Here is a 17,792-nt window from a genome sequence, read left to right on the forward strand (position 1 = left end):
GGAGCCCCCAAAAATAAAGTCTGACACTGCTTCCACTGTTTCCCCATCTACTTCCCATGAAGTGATGAAATTATATTATTCCTGAAAATTATACTATTTTCAGGAAAATGTATTTACATATTCTCATCTAAGGCAAGCTTGTCAGAAAACCACAGAAAACTGCCACAGGAAATCACACTTAAGTTCAATGTAAAATATGACACAAATGAACTCATTTATGAAACAGAAGGAGATTCACAAATCCAGAAATGAACGGATGCTGTGGGGATTTGGTTGTGGGTGCTGCCAGATGCGGGTAGAGGTTAAGAGAGAAAAATCACTAAGTATAATGTATGGAAAATAATAGGATATAGTATGCAGCAGAGAGAAATAAAGACATGATTTTGTAATATCTTTAAATGGCATATATTCTATTAAAATATTGAATCACTATGTTGTATCTCAAAGCAAATATATAACGTGAATCAACTGTACCTCAGTTGAAAAAGAAACAGTGGATGGGTAGCTACAAACACAAGAAATAATCAAGGATGAAGGTTAGCAAAATAAAAATGGGAAAATTTTAGGAATAGAAATTCCTATCAAGAAATTAATTCGGATGAAATTACTAAAAATGCTCATTGGTTCATCCACTAGATGGAACAATATGAGGATCTTCAAAAAATATAACACAGAAGTGCCTTAGGAAGCAGTAATCACATGCCTTGATACAGTCAGGGAAAAGCAACATGTTCAAAGACAAGGGTACCCTTGCCATCCCTGCCAGACCAGTTTCCATAGCAAGGACATTGGTGCAACCTAAGTGTACAAGGACACAGAAATGAATAAAACAAATGGGTTCTATACACACAATGGTATATTAATCAGTCATAAGGAACAATGAAACAATGCCACGTTCAGGCACAGACAAGAAGGTAGAGATGATCATAGCAAGTGAAGTAAGAGAGACAGGGAGTGATGAATAAAATATGATGTAACTTCTAGGTGGAATCTAAAAATGGATACATATGAGCTCTTTGAGCCAAGATAAACAGTTCACAGACTTAGAAAAAACTCTTCTCACTTACTGTTAGCAGAGAAGAAAGGTTTTGGAGTGAGCTACTTGACTAACATGTGCACACTGCTATTGAGAAAATAAGCCCCAAGGACCTACTGGATAACACTAGGAATGATACTCCACTTTCTGTGATAATCTATACAGGAACAGTGTCTGAAATACAGCATGTACACATCAATGTGTGAGTGAATCAAGTGACTATGAATTAAAAAAAAAAAAAACACTGCCTTGTAATTCACCTATATACTCAAGTTCAAATAACTGGATAAACACAATAAGTATATAAACATATGCTGACTCTATTCCCTTCATCCCATGGTTACGTTGGTTGGAATCACATCTCTGAAGACTGGGCAGGCTTGGGTCCCAAGGCTGGATTGTTGTGGGGCTCAGGGTCCTGGGAGGATGTGGCAGGCAGTGTGACCCCACAATGTTGCTGGAGTGCCTCTTGCCCTGTGCAGAAGCCCTCCATCTCTAGATACAGGTGAAGTAAATTAAGAGATTTGAATTAATGTAGACACACAAATAAATCCAATAGATTGTGCGAGGGTTATTAAAACTAAGAAAATGAGAATGAGGTTAGAACACTCTCTAACACCATCAGTTCAGTTCAGTCGTTCAGTCGTGTCCTACTCTTTGCAACCCCATGAATTGCAGCACGCCAGGCCTCCCTGTCCATCACCAACTCCCGGAGTTCACTCAGACTCACGTCCATGGAGTCAGTGATGCCATCTAGCCATCTCATCCTCTGTCGTCCCCTTCTCCTCCTGCCCCCAATCCCTCCCAGCATCAGATCTTTTCCAATGAGTCAACTCTTCACATGAGGTGGCCAAAGAATTGGAGTTTCAGCTTTAGCATCATTCCTTCCAAAGAACACCCAGGGCTGATCTCCTTCAGAATGGACTGGTTGGATCACCTTGCAGTCCAAGGGACTCTCAAGAGTCTTCTCCAACACCACAGTTCAAAAGCATCAATTCTTCAGCGTTCAGCTTTCTTCATAGTCTAACTCTCACATCCATACATGACCACTGGAAAAACCATAGTCTTGACTAGACGGACCTTTGTTGGCAAAGTTATGTCTCTGCTTTTGAATATGCTATCTAGGTTGGTCATAACTTTCCTTCCAAGGAGTAAGTGTCTTTTAATTTCATGGCAGCAGTCACCATCTGCAGTGATTTTGGAGCCCCAAAAATCAAAGTCTGACACTGTTTCCACTCTTTCCCCATCTATTTCCCATGAAGTGATGGAACCAGATGCCATGATCTTCGTTTTCTGAATGTTGAGCTTTAAGCTAACTTTTTCACTCTCCTCTTTCACTTTCATCAAGAGGCTTTTTAGTTCCTCTTCACTTTCTGCCATAAGGGTGGTGTCATCTGCATATCTGAGGTTACTGATATTTCTCCCGGCAATCTTGATTCCAGCTTGTGCTTCTTCCAACCCAGCATTTCTCACGATGTACCATACACAAAATTAACTCCAAATAATAAAGATCTCAAGGTCAGGAGGGAGTCTATGAAATTCTTAAGGAAAACATAGTCAGGACACTGGATTATATAAACTACAAGGTCTTTTGGGGTTTGGATGACAACATTACAAGGTCTTTTGGAATCCATTTCCTAGAGCCATGAGAAATAAACCAAAAACAGCAAAGCATGACCTACTTCAATTTCAAAGCAGGTGCCCAGGAAAGGAAACCTTAAGGAATGAAGAAGGCAACCCAGAATATGAAGAAATATTTGCAAACCAAGATATCCACAAGGAATTCATCTCTGAAACCAGCAAGCAACTCACAATTTGGTCATATTTAAATAAAATTTATTCTGTAAAAATATTGAATAATTATGTTGTATTGCAACACAAATATTGTCATGTTAATATACTATACAATTACAAAAAATATTTGATGTAGAGCTACAAACACAAAAGAAAAACAAGAAGAAAAAAGAAACAAAATGAAAATGGAAAACTTTATACAACAGAAAAACCAATTGAGAAATTACTTTGGATGAGATTATTATAAATCACATAAACTAGATTTACTGCTTTAATCTTTGCTTCAAAAAGAACTAGTCAGAAGAGGCCAAAGAATCTACCAACAAGATAAATATGGACAAGGAAGTGATGCAAAAGTCACATTTTACCAAGCCTATGTTCTGATAATGAGTACCGTCATAAGATGCATAAAAATTTTGATGATTTTTTCAAAAACAATTCAAAAGGTGTTAACTCTGAAGATGTATTTCCCATATTTTTATCTAAGCCCCAATTTTTCTGGATGAAATGTGTAGAATTTCCTATTTCAGGCAGGAAAATCTGCACCCTAGCGTTCCTGGATGAAATATGGAGAATTTCACATTTCAGGCAGGAAATTCTGCACCCCAGTTTTCCTGAATTACATATGGGGAGTTTCACACTTTAGGCAGGAAAATCTGTGCCTCAATTTTCCTGCATGAAGTATGGAGAATTTGACATTTCTTGCAGGAAAATCTGCACCCCAGTTTTCCTGGAGGATGTATGGAGAATTTCATATTTCAGGCAGGAAAATCTGCACCCCAAGTTTCCAGGCTGAAATATGGAAAATTTCATATTTCAAGCAGAAAACTCTACACTCCAAGTTTCTGGGCTGAAATATAGAAAATTTCATATTTCAGGCAGTAAACTCTGCACCACAGGTTTGGGGCTAAAATATGGAAAATTTAGTACTTCAGGCAGGAAACTCTGTGCCCCCAGTTTCTGGGCTGAAATATGGAGAAATTCACAGTGTACCATTCCATGAGAAAAGAGGTCAGGGGAGAGTGTTCTGTGAGTGTTGACTACCATACCTGTCGTTACCCTGATTAGTGAATCTGTCCTGTCAGAGGACATCCCAGGAAGAAGTGGCAAGCAGGCTGTTTCTTTCAGAAAATAGAAAACTAGACCAAAGCTGTTGTTATAATGAAGAGAGAAGTGAACCAGTGTGATTTTCTGGCAGGACTGAGGCTGCAACTGTTGAGCTCTCACAGTTGGAAAATAATTCTTTAGCCATTAGACCCCAGGTCCCAGGTTTAAAAAAAAACAAACATATTTTCCTGCATTTTAGAGCTTTGTAAAACACATGTAGGAAACACTGTACCACTCCATGAGAAAAGAGTTCAGGGAAGAATGTTCTGTGTTCTTTGAGTGTCAACTGCCATAGCTGTTGTCACGCTGATTAGGTGAAACTACCATCAGGTGACTTTCCAGCAAGAGGTGGCAAGCAGCCTGTTTCATTAAACTCAAAAACTTTTCCAAAACTGTTTGTGAATGAAGAGAAAAATGAACCAGTGTGGTTTTCAGGCAGGTTGAGGCTGCAATTATAGTGCTTCCACAGGTGGAAAATATTGCTTTTACCATAAGGGCACAATTCCCAGGTTCACAAAGGCATGTTTTCTGGCTGTTTCAGAGTTGTGTAAAGACACAGGTAGGACTCAGTGTACCATTCCAAATGAGATAAGATGTCAGGGCAGAGTGTTCTTTAAGTGTTGACTGCCAAACCTGTTGTTACCCTGATCAGAGAATCTGTCCTGTCAGAAGACTTCCCAGCAAGAAGTGGCAAACAGTCTGTTTCTTTCAGAAAACTCAAAAACCAGACCAAAGTTGTTGTTATAATGAAGAGAGACATGAACCAGTGTGTTTTTCTGGCCAAACCGAGGCTGCAACTATTCAGTTTTCACAATGAGAAAACACTGTTGCCATCAGGTTCACAGAAACATGTTTCCCTGCGTTTTCAGAGTTCTGTAAAGACACTCCTATGAAACGATGTACCATTCCTTGAGAAAAGACGTCAGGGGACAGTGTTCTATGGGTGTTGACTGCCATACCTGTTGTTACTCTGATTAGGTGAAATTTTATGGTCAGATGACTTCCCAGCAAAAAGTTGGAGGCATGCTTTTTATTTCAGAAAACTCAACATTGTGAACAAAGCAGTTGTAATGAAAAGAAAAATGAAGAAGTATGTTTTTCTTGCAAGTTTAAGGCTGCAACTATGCAGCTTATACTGGGGGAAATACTTCTTTTGCCATAAGTTCCCAGTTCCCAGGTTTACAAAATCATGCTTTCCTGTAATTTCAGAACTGTGTAAAGACCTCATAGGATACACTGTACCATTCCATGAGAAAACAGGTCAGAGGAGAGTGTTCTGTGAGTGTTGACTGCCATACCTGCTTTTACCCTGATTAGGTACTGCTGTTACTCTGAAATGGTGCTGTTATGTGACTTCCCAGCAAGACGTGACAAGCAGCCTGTTGTTTGTTTGTTTGTTTGTTTTTTCAAAAAACTCCAAAATTTGACAGAAGCTGTTGTATTGAAGAGAAGAATGAACCAGTGTGTTTTTCTGGCAGGTCTGAGGCTGGAATTATCCAGCTTCCAAAGGTGAAAAATACAACTTTTACCATAAGGGCCCAATTCCCAGGTTCACAACAGCATGTTTCCTGGCTGTTTCAGAGTTGTGTAAAGACACACCTATGACACACTGGACCATTTCATGAAAAAGGTTGTCAGGGCAGTGTTCTGTGAGTGTTGACTGCCATATCTGTTGTTACCCTGATTAGGGGATTCTGTACAGTCAGATAGCCTCCCAACAAGAAGTGGCAAGCAGAGTGTTTCTTTTGGAAAACTCAAAAACTTAACCAAAACTGTTGCTGTCATGAAGAGAAAAATGAACCCGTGTGTTTTTCTGGCAGGTTTGAGGCTGGAATTATCCAGCTTATAAATGTGGAAAATACATGTTTTACCATAAGGGCCCAATTCCCAGGTTCACAAAAGCATGTTTCCTGGCAGCTTCAGAGTTGTGTACAGACACACCCAGGACACACTGTACCATTCCATGAGAAAAGATGTCAGGGGAGACTGTTCTCTGAGAGTTGATTTCCATTCCTGTTGTTATTCTCAGTGGGTGAAACCATACTGTCAGGTGACTTCCCTGCCTGAAGTCGGAAGGAGCCTGTTGCTTTCACAAAACTCCAAAACTTAACCAAAGCTATTGCTTTAATGAGAAAAATGAAACAGTGTGTTTTTCTGGCAGCTTTGAGGTTGAAACCATCCAGCTTTCACAGTGGGAAAATACTTCTTTTGCCATCAGGCCCCAATTCCCAGGTTCACAAAATCATGTTTCCCTGCACTTTCAGAACTGTGTAAAGACACTCCTAGGACACACTGTACCTTTCCGTGAGAAAGGTACAGTGTCAGAGGAAAGTGTTGAGTGCTGACTGCCATACCTGCTATGACACTGATTAAGTGAAACAGTAGTCATGGGACTTCCCAGCAAGAAGTGGCAAACAGCCTGTTTCTTTCAGAAAAATAAAACACTCAACCAAAGCTGTTGCAATGAAAGGAAAGATGAACCAGTGGGTTTTTCTGGCAGGATGAGGCCACATATTTCCAGTTTCCTAAGGTGAAAAATACAGGTTTTAGCATCTGGGCCCAATTCCCAGGTTTACAAAAGCATGATTCCTGGACATATTGTACCATTCCGTGGGTAAAGATGTCAGGGGAAAGTGTTCTTTGAACAAATTGACTTACAAACAATGCTCAGAATGGAACTTATTCATAAGTAGGGGACTTAAATGTAATATATAAAGCTTAACTAGGACTAGAACTTCAGAAACTATGAAAGAAGAGACGGGCATATTTAAACATATAAAAAAAATTACTTATGAATGAGAACTATCATATACAAAGTCAAGAGACAATAAGTTTTTTTTTTTTAAGTTACTACATTTAGTATATAAAGAGCTGTAACATACTGACAAAACAATCCAAAAAGCAAAATTTATGAACAGTTTATAAAGACAACCTGCAAATTAGCAAAGTGGTAAAGGAACTTTTAAACAGGTATATCAATATATCCATTAAAATAAAACTAGTTATCACTTTGAAATCATAAAATTCCTCAAGGTTAAAGAATAATAGCTACTTTTAATAGAGGGGAAGGGCACATTTTTATACTATTAGAATTATGAAATATTAGTCTTATTCAAGAGAAATCTGGCAACCTCTGTTAATATAGTTGAAGTGAAGTCGCTTAGTCGTGTCTGACTCTTTATGACCCCATGGACTGCAGCCTACTAGGCTCCTCTGTCCATAGGATTTTCCAGGCAAGAGTACTGGAGTGGGTTGCCATTTCCTTCTCCAGGGATTTTCCCGACCCAGGGATCAAACTCAGGTCTCCTGCATTGCAGGCACACTTTACCCTCTGAGCCACCAGGGAAGCTCTCCTGTTAATATAAGAAAATACAATTCAATCCATCAATCTCATTTTAACAAGGGAAAAGAAGGCTCTGGTAGGTAAGAGCATGATTATACTGTCCTCTAACCTGTTTTCTGTGCCACCTCTTGAGGATGGTGGATCAGTTTTCCTCGTGGCAAAACTGTCAATAAACAGTGGCAAGAGGTTGAAAAAAATATGGCATGTCCACACCATGGGCTCTTCAGCTGGTTAAAAGTACTACTGAGTGCAAAAGATGCAAAAATGCATGTAATGCATGTATAATTCTATATTAAGATAATGAAAACACACATATGTGTGCACAAATAACATATTAGTGTGTCCATATGTGATCATGTGTAAAAAGAAAAATATAAGAAGCTCATCAACATTGCTTATCTGTTGACAGACTGTTGATGGCTGGAGTTACTGAGAATTGAGAAAGTATAAAATTCAAGAGACAAAATATGTCACACTTAATAAAGTTTTGCATGTATGCACATGTGTGTGTGTTTTTAATTAAAAGAGAGGCAATTTTTGGACTGGCCTATTTATCCTCACTTGTTCTACAGACATGAGCATGAAAGCTAAGAAATAAACAAGATGAAAAATTGCTTCTAGAGGAAGACTTCTTCCACTGTATCAAATATATAGTTTCTTCCTAGTATTAATTTTGTGGCATTTTAAGAAAATGATATATTCTTAGAAGATTTACTTTTCTTAGTTATTTATCTGTTGTCAGTAAGGTGTAACTCATGGGCAGAGACATATACAAATTACAATAATCATAGGGCCTTTCTATTGTGTATGCTTAGTCACTCAGTTATGTCCAACTCTTTGCATCCCCATGGAGTAGCCCACCAGGCTCCTCTGTCCATGGTGATTCTCCAGGCAAGAATACTGGAGTGGGTTGCCATGCTCTCCTCCATGGGATCTTCCCAACCCAGGTCTCCTGCATTGCAGGTGGATTCTTAACTATCTGAGCCACCAGGGAAGCCTTTTTGAAAATATAAATTACATAAATTATAAATGAATAATTTATAATACTGACTTGTGTAAGAAAACTTTCTCACTTTTAAGAAATACTTCTGTATAAGTACAGAATACTGAAAACTGATTTATGAAAGAAAATATTCCATTTAGTGCATTAATCTTGCTCTAACAGAAATTTTCTGATAACTTCCAACTGTGGAGTTCTCTAGTTATTGCTTTTACAGGGTTTTCCCTCCAAAATGAGTTTCTCTAAAGAAGTATAATTTGTGAATGCACTTGTACTCAAATTTAATCATACAAAGAACTCTCCCCTATGAATTATCTGATGCATAAATATTGGTTTGGGTGAAAGCTTTCTCATACTGAATTCACAGAAAAAGATTCTTTTTTGAAAAATTAACATAAACTGCACTTTAACTTAAAATTTTACATTTTAAGCTGTCTTAAAATAGTTTTGCTGTAAATACAAATGAATTGTATTATAGTACTGTCATAAAAAGATATGGCTAACTCACACTACTTTCCCTAGTCAAGTCTGTACCCTACACTTCCTTCAATCAGTTTATACTAACCTTGGGATTTACCTACTTAAGATTTAGTTCTCATATTCCACTGATAATTTTCCATCATCCATTCCTCAGTTAATTCCCAAGTATTCCTTGAGATGTTTTTCTGGAACTCTTGCTTTTTCCATGATCCAGCAGATGTTGGCAATTTGATCTCTGGTTCCTCTGCCTTTTCTAAAACCAGCTTGAACATCAGGAAGTTCATGGTTCACATATTGCTGAAGCCTGGCTTGGAGAATTTTAAGCATTTCTTTACTAGCATATGAGATGAGTGCAATTGTGCGATAGTTTGAGCATTCTTTGGCAATGCCTTTCTTTGGGATTGGAATGAAAACTGACCTTTTCCAGTCTTGTGGCCACTGCTGAGTTTTCCAAATAAGCTGGCATATTGAGTGCAGCACTTTCACAGCATCATCTTTCAGGATTTGGAATAGCTCAACTGGAATTCTATCACCTCCACTAGCTTTGTTCGTAGTGATGCTTTCTAAGGCCCACTTGACTTCACATTCCAGGATGTCTGGCTCTGGGTCAGTGATCACACCATCGTGATTATCTGGGTCGTGAAGATCTTTTTTTACAGTTCTTCTGTGTATTATTGCCACCTCTTCTTAATATCTTCTGCTTCTGTTAGGTCCGTACCATTTCTGTCCTTTATCGAGCCTATCTTTGCATGAAATGTTCCTTTGGTATCTCTAATTTTCTTGAAGAGATCCCTAGTCTTTCCCATTCTGTTGTTTTCCTCTATTTCTTTGCATTGATCGCTGAAGAAGGCTTTCTTATCTCTTCTTGCTATTCTTTGGAACTCTGCATTCAGATGTTTATATCTTTCCTTTTTTCCTTTGCTTTTTGCTTCTCTTCTTTTCACAGCTATTTGTAAGGCCTCCCCAGACAGCCATTTTGCTTTTTTGCATTTCTTTTCCATGGGGATGGTCTTGATCCCTGTCTCCTGTACAATGTCACAAACCTCATTCCATAGTTCATCAGGTACTCTATCAGATCTAGGCCCTTAAATCTATTTCTCACTTCCACTGTATAATCATAAGGGGTTTGATTTAGGTCATACCTGTATGGTCTAGTGGTTTTCCCTACTTTCTTCAATTTAAGTCTGAATTTGGCAATAAGGGGTTCATGGTCTGAGCCACAGTCAGCTCCTGGTCTTCTTTTTGCTGACTGTATAGAGCTTCTCCATCTTTGGCTGCAAAGAGTATAATCAATCTGATTTTGGCGTTGACCATCTGGTGATGTCCATGTATGGAGTCTTCTCTTGTGTTGTTGGAAGAGGGTGTTTGTTATGACCAGTGCATTTTCTTGGCAAAATTCTATTAGTCTTTGCCCTGCTTCATTCTGTATTCCAAGGCCAAATTTGCCTGTTACTTCAGGTGTTTCTTGACTTCCTACTTTTGCATTCCAGTCCCCTATAATGAAAAGGACATCTTTTTTGGGTGTTAGTTCTCAAAGGTCTTGTAGATCTTCACAGAACCGTTCAACTTCAGCTTCTTCAGCATTACTGGTTGGGGCATAGACTTGGATTACTGTGATACTGAATGGTTTGCCTTGGAAATGAACAGAGATCATTCTGTCGTTTTTGAGATTGCATCCGAGTACTGCATTTCGGACTCTTTTGTTGACCATGATGGCCACTCCATTTCTTCTGAGGGATTCCTGCTCGCAGTAGTAGATATAATGGTCATCTGAGTTAAATTCACCCATTCCAGTCCATTTCAGTTTGCTGATTCCTAGAATGTCGACATTCACTCTTGCCATCTCTTGTTTGACCACTTCTAATTTGCCTTGATTCATGGACCTGACATTCCAGGTTCCTATGCAATATTGCTCTTTACAGCATCAGAACTTGTTTGTATCACCAGTCCCATCCACAGCTGGGTATTCTTTTTGCTTTGGCTCCATCCCTTCATTCTTTCTGGAGTTATTTCTCCACTGATCTCCAGTAGCATATTGGGCACCTACTGACCTGGGGAGTTTCTCTTTCAGTATCCTATCATTCTTGCCATTTGCAAGAATACGGAAGTGGTTTGCCATTCCCTTCTCCAGTGGACCACATTCTGTCAGATCTCTCCACCATGACCTGCCCATCTTGGGTTGCCCCACGGGCATGGCTTAGTTTCATTGAGTTAGACAAGGCTGTAGTCCTAGTGTGATTAGATTGACTAGTTTTCTGTGAGTATGGTTTCAGTGTGTCTGCCCTCTGATGCCCTCTTGCAACACCTACCATCTTACTTGGGTTTCTCTTACCTTGGGCGTGGGGTATCTCTTCACGGCTGCTCCAGCAAAGCACAGCCAATGCAAGAGAGTTCCATAAAAACATCTATTTCTGCTTTATTGACTATGCCAAAGCCTTTGACTCTGTGGATCACAATAAACTGTGGAAAATTCTGAAAGAGATGGAAATACCAGACCACCTGATCTGCCTCTTCAGAAATTTGTATGCAGGTCAGGAAGCAACAGTTAGAACTGGACATGGAACAACAGACTGGTTCCAAATAGGAAAATGAGTACTTCAAGGCTGTATATTGTCACCCTGCTTATTTAACTTCTATGCAGAGGACATCATGAGAAACGCTGGGCTGGAAGAAGCACAAGCTGGAATCAAGATTGCTGGGAGAAATATCAATAACCTCAGATATGCAGATGACACCACCCTTATGGCAGAAAGTGAAGAGGAACTAAAAGCCTCTTAATGAAAGTGAAAGAGAAGAGTAAAAAAAGTTGGCTTAAAGCAAAACATTCAGAAAAGTAAGAGCATGGCATCCAGTCCCATCACTTCATGGGAAATAGATGGGGAAACAGTGGCTGACTTTATCTTTGGAGGCTCCAAAATCACTGCAGATGGTGATTGCAGCCATGAAATTAAGACACTTACTCCTTGGAAGGAAAGTTATGACCAACATAGATAGCATATTCACAAGCAGAGACATTACTTTGCCAACAAAGGTCCGTCTAGTCAAGGCTATGGTTTTTCCAATGGTCATATATGGATGTGAGAGTTGGACTGTGAAGAAAGCTGAGCGCTGAAGAATTGATGCCTTTGAACTGTGGTGCTGGAGAAGACTCTTGAGAGTCCCTTGGACTGCAAGGAGATCCAACCAGTCCATCCTAAAGGAGACCAATCCTGGGTGTTCACTGGAAGTACTGATGCTGAGGCTGAAACTCCCAATACTTTGGCCACCTCATGCGAAGAGTTGACTCATTGGAAAAGACTCTGATGCTGGGAGGGATTGGGGGCAGGAGGAGAAGGGGACGACAGAGGATGAGATGGCTGGATGGTATCACTGACTCGATGCACATGAGTGTGGGTGAACTCCGGGAATTGGTGATGCACAGGGAGGCCTGGTGTGCTGTGATTCATGGGGACACAAAGAGTTGGACACGACTGAGCGACTGAACTGAACTGAACTGAACTGAAAGGAATGAAGAGCTTTCCAGGCAGCTCAGTGATAAGAATCTGCCTGCCAATGCAGAAGATACAGATTATATTCCTGGGTCAGGAAGATCCCCTGAAGAAAGAAATGGCAACCCACTCCAGTTATTCTTACCTGGGAAATCCCATGGGTAGAAGAGCCTGGCAGCCATGGGGTTGCAAAAGAGTCAGACACGACTTAGCAACCAGACAACAAATGGACAAAAGTAGAATTAAGGTCCTTCAGTGGAGGAGAGGCCTGATAAATCTCTCAAAGACCTAAGTCTTGAAGAGTATCCTCTAAGAATAAGAGTGAAAAAAAAAAAATAAAGAAGTCTTCACAGGGACTGAAACCCAGTTTCGAATAATCTCAATATATGATTGGATGAAGGCAATCAGGGATTACTCGTCTTCCTAGACTGTTCACCTGTTAAAAGCAAAGACAAACCCTCTCTGAAAGATAATATCATCCAGAGCATCTAATTATATCTACAGTTTTTAGTATATAGTGTCTAAGCTGTTCTTCTACAATCACAAGTTATATGAGAAAACAAGATATTACCAAAATCCAAGAAAAACAACAACTATCAGAAAAGGGCTAACAAGAAATCTAGACAATGGGCTCATCACTAGGAGAAGAGATGGAAGATAATCAAGTAACTGCATAATTTGAATAAATAATAACTAAAATTTTCCCCAAGTGTGCAAAAAACCCCACTAAGCTACAAGTTTTTTACAGAGTGCAAATCCCAAGCAGAATACATATAACATCATACCTAAGCATACCACTGTCAAACTGTTGACAGCCTAAAACAAAGACATAGATTTTCAAGGAGTGAGAGAAAAGAATTTTAAAAAGAACATAACCTTCAAAGATAACTAGATTGAAAGCTTAATTTTCAACAAAACAATGAAAGACAAATCATAACAAAATCTCAAAATACTAATAGAAAATAAAACTTGGAATTCTAAACTCAGTAAAAGCATCTTTTAAAAATGAAAGCAAAATTAATACATTTTCCAACAAATGAAAACAATTTGTCACCAGCAAACATACACTAAAAGAAATACTAAAAGCTGTTGTTCAGTCAGAAGAAAAAAATTCAAGAAGGAAAATTAAAGGACAAGATAAGTAACAAAAAGGGTAAATATATGCATTAATTTAAATGAATATTGAAACAGTAATGATTAATGAAATAGTAATGATTGAACATGTCAAATACATATAGAATTAAAATGCATGACATCAATACCATGTCAGAAAGGAAATAACAATGTTCTATTCATCTTACAAACAAAATGGTGAGTACTAACTTACATTAGTCCTTAATAAGTGAAGTATGCATAGTGTATTAATATCTTACATAGTAAAATTTGAGACAAAAAGCATGACTAGAGATAAAAAGGAACATTTTATAATGATTAAGTTTCAATTAACCAGAAAGAGTATAACAAGTCTAAATGTAAATGGATGTAGAACCAAAGACTTAAAATATATAAAATGAAAATAAGGAGAAACAGATTCACAATTACTCTGGAAGACTAGAACACACTTCATTCAGTACCTAATAGAATAAAAAACCAAAAAAAAAAAAGTTAAAAAAAAAGAGGATTCGAGATCAAAATTAAGATCAATTTGTAGAGATTAAGAGGAGATAGGAATACTCTTTCAAGTATGCAACTTTCTTCCAAGAACACAAGCTCAAATGCAAGACAATTGCCTCATGGTAACCTAATATGTCCCCTTCAGGGATCATAGCCTTGTCATGATGACGGGGCTTGCATAACTGACTGAAGCTATGAAACATGCCATGCAGAGCCAACCAAGATGGATGAGTCATAGTGAAAAGTTCTGACAAAACACGGTCCACTGGAGAAGAAAAGGGCAACTCACTCCAGTATTCTTGCCAGAGAACCCCATGGACACTATGAAAAGGCAAAAAGGTATGACACGGGAACATGAGTCCCCCAGGTTAAAAGGTGTTCAATATCTATAGGGGAAAAGCAGAGGGCAATTACTAATAGCTCCAGAAAGAATGAAATGGCTGGGCCAAAGGAGGAACCATGCTCAGCTGTGGATGAGCCTGGTGGTGAAATGAAGTCCAATGCTGTAAGAACAGTAAATATTGCATAGCAACCTGGAGTGTTAGGTCCACGAATCAAGATAAACTGGCCATGGTCAGGTAGGAAATGGCAAGAGTGAACATCAACACCTTAGGAATCAGTGAACTAAAATGGACAGGAAGAAGAAATAGAATAGCTCTCATAGTCAAAAAAACAGTCTGAAACAGAACAGAACAGTGTCCATTTTGGGTGCAGCCTCAAAAATGACAGAATGATGTCCATTGTTTCCAAGGAAAACCATTCAACATCACAGTAACACAAGGCTATGCCCCAATCACTAATGCCAAAGAAGCTGAGGTTCACTGATTCTATGAAAACCAACAAGACCTTCTAAAACTAACATCAATAAAGATTTTCTTTTTATCATAGGGCACTGGAATACAAAAGTAGAAGTCAACAGATAACCAGAATAACAGGCACGTTTGGCCTTGGAGCACAAAAGGAAGCAGGGCAAAGCTTAACAGAGTTTTACCAAGAGAACACAGTGGTCATAGAAAACACCCTTTCCCAACAACCTAAGAGACAACACTACACATGGACATCACCAGATGATTAATACTGAAATCTGATTGATTATGCAGCCAAAGATGGAGAAGCTCTATACAGTCAGCAAAAACAAGACATGGAACTGACTGTGACTCAGATCATGAGCTCCTTATTGCAAAAGTCAGACTTAAATTGAAGAAAGTAGGGAAAACCACTAGGTCATTTAAGTATGACCTAAATCAAATCCCTTATGATTATACAATGGAGGAGGCAAATAAATTCAAGGGATTAGATCTGGTAGACAGTGCCTGAAGAACTAAGGATAGAGGTTTCTAACACTGTACAGGAAGCTGTGATCACACCAATCCCAATGAAAAAGAAATTCAAGAAGGCAAAATGCTTGTCTGAGAAGGTATTACAAATAGCTAAGGAAAGAAGAGAAGTGAAAGGCAAGAAAGGCAAAGATATACCCAACTCAATGCAGGGAATATCAAGAGATAAGAAGGCTTTCTTAAATGAACGATGCAAAGAAATAGAGGAAAACAATAGAATGGGAAAGACTAGAGATCTCTTCAAGAAAACTGGAGATATCAAGGGAACATTTCATGCAAAGATGGGCACTATAAAGGACAGAAAAAGTAAGGACCTAACAGAAGCCAAAGAGATTAAGAGGTGGCAAGAATACACAGAACCATACAAGAAAGGTCTTAATGACCTGGATAATCACAATGGTGTGGTCACTCACCTAGAGCAGGACATCCTGGAGTGTCAAGTCTAGTGGGCCTTAGAAAGCATTATTATAAACAAACCTAGTGGAAGTGACAGAATTCCAGCTGAGTACTTCAAATCCTAAAAGATGAAGCTGTTAAAGTGCTGCACTCAATATGTCAGCAAATTTGGAATACTTAGCAGTGGCCATAGGACTGGAAAAGGTCAACTTTTATTCCAATCACAAAGTGTGTATGAAAGTGTCAGTTGTCTTTGCAACCCCATGGCCTGTAGCCCACCTCTGTCCATGGAATTCACTAGAGAAGATTACTGGAGTGGATAGCCCTTCCCTTCTCCAGGGGATCTTCCTGACCCCGGCATCTAACCCGGGTCTCCTGCATGGCAGGCAGATTCTTTATTGTCTAGCCCAATTACAAAGAAGGGCAATGCCAAACAATGTTTAAACTATGATACAATTGTACTCATTTCACATATTAGTAAGGTTATGTTCAAAATCCTGCAAGCTAGGCTTCAGCAGTGCATGAACCAAGAATTTCCAGTCCAAGTTGGGTTTTGAAGAAGTAGAGGACCCAGAGATCAAACTGCCAGCATCCATTGGATCACGGAGAAAGCAAGGGAATTCCAGAAAAACATCTATTTCTGCTTTATGGACTACACTAAAGCCTTTGTGTGGATCACAACACACTGGAAAATTCTTAAAGAGATGGGATTTCCTGACCACCTTACCTGTCTCCTGAGAAACCTGTATGTGGGCCAGGAAGCAACAGTTAGAACCAGACATGGAACAACTGGTTCAAAATCGGAAAGGAGTATGACAAGGCCGTATATTGTCATCCTGCTTATTTAACTCATATGCATGCAGAGTACATGATGTGAAATGCCAGATGGGATGAATCACAAGCTGGAATCAAGATTGGCTGGAGAAATACCAACAATCTCAGATATGGAGATGATACCACTCTAATGACAGAAAGTAAAGAGAAACTAAAGAGCCTCTTGATGAGGGTGAAAGAGGTTTCAAGCCAGCTTGAACTCAAAATTCAAAAAAACTAACATCATGGTATCTTGTCCCATCATTTCATGGCAATTAGAAGGGGATAAAATGGAAGCAATGACAGATTCTATTTTCTTGGCCTTCTAAATCACTGCAGACGGTGACTGCAACCATGAAATTAAAAGACACTTGCTCCTGGAAAGAAAGCTATGACAAACCTAGACAGCATATTAAAAAGCAGAGACGTTACTTTGCCAACAAAAGTCTGCTTAGTCAAAGCTATGGTTTTTCCAGTAGTCATGTACAGATACGAGAGTTGAACCATAAAAAAGGCTGCATGCCAAAGAACTTATGCTTTCGAACTGTGGTGCTGGAGAAGACTCAATCTTGAGAGTCCCTTGGACAGCAAGGAGATCAAACCAGTCAATCCTAAAGAAAATCAACCCTGAAGATTCATTGGAAGGACTGACACTGAAGTTGAAGTTCTAGTATTTTGGTCACTTGATATGAAGAGCTGACTCACTGGAAAAGACCCTGATGCTGGAAAGATTGAAGGCAAAAGGAGAATGGGTTGACAGAGATGGTTAGCTAGCATCACCAACTCAATGGATATGAATTTTAGCCAATTCTGGGAGATAATGGGAGAGAGTGGAGCCTGGTGTGCTATCATCCATGGAGTTGCAGAGAGTGGGACATGACTGAACAACAACCACAACAAACTTAGTATGTAATAAGTAAGTAGAGGATGCATTAACAAAATTGGAAGGAAAGAATTCTAGGTTTTAAAACTTTCTTAATTTGTCTCTTTAGAAAAAGAAATCATTCAAAAAGTAGAGGTTTCTGTAAAAGACAGTGAGAATCCAGAGTGCCAAATCTGTAACCTGTGGCTAACTTTCATGATCTCAGAACCAGCTATAGTGTAACAGGTAATCTTTGGGGCTGCTGCTTACATCAATGACCACTTCTGGGATATAGTCTGGGAGCACTTTATACCTCTTGGGCATGAGTTACCTGCTGCCATGGTAGGGAATTAATAAATAAGGAAACACATTAGTTACCTAAAGATGCCTGTGAATATTCAGGTAAGTCTGTGGTTTTTGCCAATCTCGAAGTCAAATTTTAAACTTATTAATCTAAATTTCCACACACTAATAAACATTGTAAGCTATAAATAATAGTGACATCCCAAAGAAAAGAAAAAA

This window comes from Bos indicus, chromosome 8 (genome assembly GCF_029378745.1).
Source record: "Bos indicus isolate NIAB-ARS_2022 breed Sahiwal x Tharparkar chromosome 8, NIAB-ARS_B.indTharparkar_mat_pri_1.0, whole genome shotgun sequence".
Classification (NCBI taxonomy): domain Eukaryota; kingdom Metazoa; phylum Chordata; class Mammalia; order Artiodactyla; family Bovidae; genus Bos; species Bos indicus.